Here is a 7,656-nt window from a genome sequence, read left to right on the forward strand (position 1 = left end):
GAAGTAGATAAAAAGACACGTACAAGGTGTCATCGAGCTGCGTTTGAAAACAGCGAGAGACAAATCTAATCTTGGATAAAAGAAAACAAAAAAAAAACTGAAAAGGTAAAACAAAACCAAAAAAAATAAATAAAAAGCACTGTTGAGAACATGTTTGTTTACATATTTTAAAAAAAAAAACAGACTGGTGAAAACGCTGATACAAGTTTTCGAATAGTATTTATTAAGATTGATACAATAAGCCCTGCATATCCACCACAGGTGAGAAATACACACAGCGTTTGCGCGTGATTTGTTAAGATAGGCTGAACAAATACAATCAGAAAAAGCGGAAATGGAAGGTGAATAGTACTGTGTCTTAAAAAATGGAAAATGAAATTACTTTGGAAAGAGAATGAATGAACTGATTCCAAGAAACATTTGTGTGTTTTAAATACTACATACAGCAATTGTTTTCAGTCAAAAATCTTTTTTCGTTTATTTTCGCATAGTTTTGTTTTTTCTTCTATCTCTTAACAACAAGCCTAATGTTGACAAATTGAACAAATGATTTTTTACAAAGAAAAACTAGCAAAAAGTCGATTTAGAAATTGAGTTGAACCTATACTCAAAATATGCTTATGTTTGAGGCACAGAGAATAGTTTAGTCATTGCATTACAGATTAAATGATGGACAATTAGATGTTAATATAATGAAACACTACAAGTTTTTCTTAACAAGTACTGAAAACAAATAAACAAATACTAGTGCAATCATGAACGGAAACCAGTAAAATGTATTTACCATATGTATCGAAGTTCACGTCACATCGTTAATTAACTATGAATGCTAATGTCATTGTCATATAAAGCTTTATTAATGATCTGATGCTTCACTCATCGCTGATCATATTTAATTAACCGTCCATATGATATGCACACTTAAACAATGTCCCCCGCATTTTTCCCCAGTTCTTTAAGGTTCCTCGGTTCAGTAAATGGGAACTGAGCGCCTCAGTCCTCACATTTGACACTACATGGTGAACAAGATAACTGCCATGATTTTGTAGCAGTGTTTACCATAAACCTTTATCATAAACTCCTAGCCTCTATTAGACTTTTTGGATTAAATTCGGCTATGATGTGACAAAATATTGATGTTATACAAATATTTTCCACTTTTTTAAGTAGTGTGTGATTATTATGCACTTATGAGGACCGTGTTATTGTGTACAATGTGTGCCTGTGTTAGTTCTGGTGTTCTTAGCTTGTTCTGTGCCATGTGCCAAAATTAAGCATTGTTGGTTAGGTAAGCTGCATTTGTTGCTATACCATAGGCCATGCAACTGGGTAGGTGTACAGTAGTTCGTGGTGGGTTGTTTTGACAGAATTAAGAAATGGAAATGGCTCTGTGTTACATGGAGGGGGGGTAAGTTTGCTGTTACTTTTTGCACAAAGTGCAGGTGTCGTCCGTGCAGCTTATTTTTCGTGGCTTCAAGAAAAAATCAGCCATGGCCTTATGATAATCATATTCGGAAAATGAAAGTCAGCAAACCTCCAAGCTGCATTTCAAACAAACACTCACGTCTTTGATATTTAAAAAGTTTGATTTTTCCTACATTGACACTTTAACACACATCTTGATTCATGCAAGCGAACTGAAAATTGATCATTGGAGCAAGTGTCAAAATAAGTGAAAATATTGTCCCATGTGGATTATTAACAGCATTATACTACTTCATTGGTAATTTACGCTATTCACATTGTATAATCATTAGTTACACAAAGCATTTCCTTTAGCGTTACAAATCAATCAATCTATTACTTATTTTTTAAAGGTTGTAAACATACCATGGTGAGTGTTGTACAGCCAGGGGCTGTACCTGGGGTACTTTACCCATTCCAGGGCTCTACATTTAGATTGTTAACTGGCCTCTTGAGCAACTGAGCTAATGTTTTTACTGGTTAATCTGGCCCAATGTATATTTTCTCATGATGGTTTTTATTTTCAGTATGTTTCTAACTGTGTATGGTAACCAAAGAGAGCCCACATCTCAAAAGAAAGTGGCTAAACAAAGTCTTTCAATATATATGCACACATTTGTGTGGTTGTCGGGAAAATGAAAATACTGTATTCAAGATTTGAACATGTATGTGTACAAACGCTAAAACTGAATTGTACTAATCCTAATTAGGGATGGGTCAGTGTAGTCAAATACACGATTACATGAAAATAAATTTAAAAAAAAAAATATTTGAATAGCATGTTACATATATCGAGTACACAAAACACCTTGTACATTAGCTACTGGTAGAAGCAAATGCATCTTTATTTTATTTTTTTAATCCTGACGCTTTACAGGTGTTATGTCAGTAAGGACCCAAATTAATTATGCAATGCTTGTAATAGCAACATTCTACAGTAATCGTATTCTGTTGCCAGTTTTATTGCCTTGTTTTTAGCTAATGTTAAGAGCCCCGCATGAGTTCCAGTGTAATGACTGTACACAGCAGCTTTTGCAACTTTTGCTAGCCAGTTGTGAAACAGCTTCCGGGAGCATGGCACCGACGAACTTTGAATGTGCGAACTGAAATGAAATAATGTATATAGCAAGTGCTAAAAGAAGTAATCCAAACTTGGGTACCATTGAAATTAGAAAGGTAATTTAACATTATGATGAGTATAAAGACATACTAAATGTTAAGCACAACAACGCAGTGACTAATAAGAAAATGCAAGATACTTGCAGTTGGAAATTATTTCTTTTTTAACTCTGGACTGCAGTTCAGTGTAAAACATATATTGTTGACTTTCTGTGAATGGAAACATTTGCAATGACCATTAAAAGTACAACCACGTACCCTTGTTTTGAATTATTTACAGGTTATTGAATTAACAAAGTAACTTGACTTACATTCATCTGATGTCAATACTTGATGGCTAGTTGTAATTATAATGTTAAACTGTTGTAATGTTGGAATGTAGTTTCTATTGTTTTGGCCTTTTTACAATATTTACCCTAAGATTATTTTATCAATATTATTTGTTAGAATTAAACAGATGTAGAATATTTAGGTTGCTATATCACAGGTGTTATTTTATTCTGAATACACTACAGCAAAAATTATTATTTGATGGTTTGCACAATATTATGCTAATGCTGCTTTAATTGGAAGAGATACACACTGTGACTGCTGCTCATTGAGTTCTGTATTTTAATTCAGTAAACAAAAGGAAAAACATGTGCCTAAGGAAATAGGGTATGGAACAAAGAAATCTCGTCTTGGACATTGTTTGTAAACTTTGCGACCCCGGCTAAACTTTACCGGCTTACACTGTTATGCTGTCTGCTTGTACACATTTGCCTTTTATTCTTGGGAGCGTAAGGGACCAGAATTCGGGTAATCGAATACACAAAAATATTGCACCCTATGTATTAAAATAGGAAACTATTCAAAATTCCCATCCCTAATCCTAATAAAACACTATGAAAAATAATAACAATCCTTCTCAGAGCGTTGTCGCTTGTGTAGCCTCTCCCAAGCCAGCACCAATCTTGCTGAGAGATACCAAGGAGTCCTGGAAAGATTGTGAATGGCATTTTTGACCTGAACGCATCGGATCCCAAATCAAAAAGTTAGACAGTTCGATCGCGTATCTGGGTATCCATCAGGACATCTGTGAGACTGGATATGATGTGAACGAAATGTTGAATTCACAGCAAATAAAGCTGCTGTTTTATCTGCAAGTCTTCGAAACTGATGCCAAACAAGGCTAAACGTTACTTTTTTTCACTGTCATAGAAGCCAGATGAAGCCTCCACTCTAAATGTTCATCTTAATTTTTTTTTCCCATAATTACTTTCTTTATGATTTATTGATTTCAGCACTTTATATATATATTATACTAGTTAAATGTAACCGGGTCAGTGGTGCTTGTGGGGAAGCAAGGCAGAGCAGGAGCCTTGCAGAGCCTATTCCGCTAAAACAAACCTGAAAACTAACTTCACACGCGCAATTATGAATGTTTTTTTTTTTTTCCAATTTTGTGGTCAGCTGGCCCTGTAGAAGGGGAACCACTGTACATGTTGCAGTAATTTAGGAAAAAAAAATGCTACTAGACTTTGATTTGCGGGCTTTTCTTATTGATTGCACATATTCCCAGTATATTAGAGTATTAACATGTGAACATGTTTATTACCTATGTTTAAACATTCATGAAATGAATTCTCCCCTACTGTGCATTATTCAGTTCGACTTAATCACTCCGTGTCCAGGCTCTGATCTGAAGCTCTTTCCTTGTTCTTTGACAGGGATCAGCAGTGACACAGCAGAGGCATGGACAGTGGATCGAAGCTGACAGAGTTCGAGCGAGGCATGGTGATCGGCTGCATCCGGGCAGGCAAACAAGTCAAAGACATTATCAAGGCTGGAGGCCTGCCAAAGGCTGCGGCGCTGAAGTTTGCAGCGGATGTTGAGAAGGGAATTGTTGATGTAAGACTGATGTGCCTTTCTGCTTCTTTCAGTTCAGCAGTAGGGTCACACCAGGTTATGCAACATCGTATTTGTATGTGCACTTTAATACACGGAGTTTGTAAACCGAATACAAAGATATTGCATAACACGTACAAAGAACTTGGTAGAACCGCTGCGTTTGTTTTCATTTCCACTCCTAATTTTGTTTCAGCTGTAGAGGCACACATACCATTAATGACCTGGCTACAACTTCCAGCAGTGAGTGGTTATACAGTATCTCTGTTATGTTTTAACTTAAGAAACAGAACAGAAATTTAAAAAAGATGTTTGCCCTTTTAGTGACAGAGCCATGTTGAAGTATGGTGGTAAACGCTTTATGAATAGGGAGTGTTGTACTGGTAACAGTTTTACAAGAAACAGTTTTACAGATATTAAATGTCATCTTAAAGATGCAGTGTCCCAAACAGTTTGTGTTTGGTCGTTTTAGGAGATGTCTTGGAAACCAGGTAGTTGAATGATTTTTAAACCTGTTGTTTCTCTCACTTTCATACACAGAGTGAAACAGGACTGTACAAGTCAACCAGAATTGAGGATCTGGAGCCTAAAGAAAACACGAAGTGAAATGGAGAAAACAACAACATAATATACTGATGATCTACTTTTTGTGGAATTATGAAGTGACCAGTAAGTGTTTTAAAAAAAAAAAAAAAAAAAATATATATATATATATATATATATATATATATATATATATATATATATATATACATATTATACATATAACAGTTTACTCAAAGCCTCCACTAGTGTTTTCTACACTATTTTCTGCAATTTCATTTTGGAGTGTGTGTATGTATGTATGTATGTATGTATGTATGTATGTATGTATGTGTGTATATATATAGATAGATAGATAGATATATAGATAGATAGATAGATAGATAGATAGATATCACCTCCATAGGGCTTATAGGAGAAGCTGGGTTTGGGACCTGCCTGTTCTCTGAAGGAGAAGCTGGGTTTGGGACCTGCCTGTTCCCTGATGGGGTTGTACAGCAAAAACGGGGTTTGGAAGCAGACCTATAGCATGTTATGCATTAGTGATTGATAGGTGAGGGTCCTATGGGTGTTTTTGCTGGTTTTATTTGGGCTGTGATAGGAGATGACTCCGGAGTGTGTGGGATAAGGGAAGGATCAGTTTGGCGCGCTTGGGGTTCACCTGGACAGAGTTAGTTGTGAGTTTGAGCTGGTACGCTATTAGAACGGGCCAGCGTGTAAAACAAATAAGGGAATACAAATAGTTGTCCTTGCCATGTTCTCGTTCAAGTCATTACCTGGGGTGACGCTACAATGTAATGCCTTGTAATAAAGTAACCCTACATGACTGGTGTGTCACTGTGTGGCCCAAAGTTCAATAAAACCACATTTTTATCATCTCTTAACAAACCTTCTTGTCCTGAGTCTCCTTACGTCACATCTGTGGTCTTCCAAGAAGAAAGATACAGAGACAGAGCTCAGCAAAAAAGCACTATCAGCAACCTATAGTGACTGACATCTGTTCTGCAATCTTTGGTAGAACCCTGCACATGCTTTACACATGGTCAAAGGGCATCTGGGTGTAGTAAAGATGGCAAATGTGGACCTCAATGCCACTGAAGAGAAGGAGCAGGAGTCAGGGGAGCTATATAACATTGTGTCTTGGACTTTCTGCAATGATATTCTGGCGAGCAGGATGTATTATTTGTGTAACATTGGATAGCTATGCTGTTGTTCATTTTATGAAAAGTGTTCCCTCCATACACAACTGTTCTTCCCACTGTTCATGCCTCTTCAGTGGCATTTCGGTCTGTCATCATTTTTATTTTCCTCCGGTACACACTGGGCATGTTGCAAAGTATGACAAGACGACCAGGATCTTTGCAAAGTGGGTGGACAAGATGAACCAATCAAAGCGCTGAACTGTCTAGTCAGAAACTCCTCCCTAAACCAGGGTTGATTTGTCTATATCCAGAAACTAAACCAGAACCGGACTGGTTATTCTAATACAGTGGAACTGAGTCCATTGTATAGTATCACAATCCCCAACTTTCACATTCACCTGTATATTACCTGTATTGTACTTGTTCTACAGACAAACACAAACGAATACCATACTATAACATACTTTGTCAGGTCTGCCTGCTCTTTGACCGATATGTAGCGTTGTATTTATTGCATAGTATGGGCAGGGTTGCATACCAATAAATCAATCGTGTCATGGACACTCCATCCACTAGATGGTGCCTTAGCATTTTTAAAAAATTGCAACACCATGTAAAATTAAATAAAAGGAAGTAGATAAAAAGGCACATACAAGGTATGTCATCAAGCTGTGTTTGAAAACAGCGAGAGAAAAATCTAGTCTTTGAGGTCTTGAAAGCTTGTGAATAATTATTATTTAGTTAGTACAATAAAAGGTATCACATCTCTTTGCCTATCATCTCTGGACTAATACGGATACCATTTCATCTATCAACGACTAAGCTAGTTTGGAAACACTTGTGGATTCTACGTAATTCAGAAAATTAAAATAAAAAAAAATCTTAAGGCCCCAGTTGTAGCATTCAAAAGAGAAGCTAATTTAGGTGATATTTTAATTCATAGAAACATAAAAGAATAATTGACAGAATATGTTCTACAAATACTTGCACTAGTACATGTAAAGTGTGTAAATACATGGACAAAAGTAAAAATATAATTAAACATAAGAACACATCCACAAAAACTAATACCTACTGTAAAAATAGCAATGTTGTTTATGAAATAACCTGTGAAAAATGTGATGAAATAAAATATGTTGGAGAGACTGGAACACCTTTATATAAAATAATTCAGAATCACCTTTCATTAATTAGAAATAAAAGAATGAATGAACCAATAGTACAGCACTTCACCAGTCACGGACATGACCTCAATGATGTAAAGTTTGTAGTATTAAAACAGCTAAAACTAGACAATGCAACATATATACTGAGCATCAAAATAAATTTATCACTTATATTTGGATAAAATTCACTAAATGTAATCAAAAAATGACAAACTCTGCTGTAGAGCAGGTGCAGTGACTTTTCATTCTGCTGATTAACAATTAGCATTTTACTGTCTAAAGTTATGGGGGGACGGGGGGTACTGTGAAAGTCATAGGCTAGTGCTGTGTGTGGC

General features: G+C 36.0%; 1 long non-coding RNA gene across 1 annotated transcript; it reads left to right on the forward strand.

Annotated features, from left to right (window-relative positions):
* Nucleotides 1-4: 4 nt before the first annotated feature.
* LOC121321230 lies at nucleotides 5-5,141 on the forward strand. The gene is made up of 3 exons (XR_005950920.1): nucleotides 5-105; nucleotides 4,293-4,473; nucleotides 5,011-5,141. It is a non-coding gene; the product is annotated as an uncharacterized LOC121321230 (long non-coding RNA).
* Nucleotides 5,142-7,656: the final 2,515 nt, after the last annotated feature.

Source organism: Polyodon spathula, chromosome 9 (assembly GCF_017654505.1).
Source record: "Polyodon spathula isolate WHYD16114869_AA chromosome 9, ASM1765450v1, whole genome shotgun sequence".
Classification (NCBI taxonomy): domain Eukaryota; kingdom Metazoa; phylum Chordata; class Actinopteri; order Acipenseriformes; family Polyodontidae; genus Polyodon; species Polyodon spathula.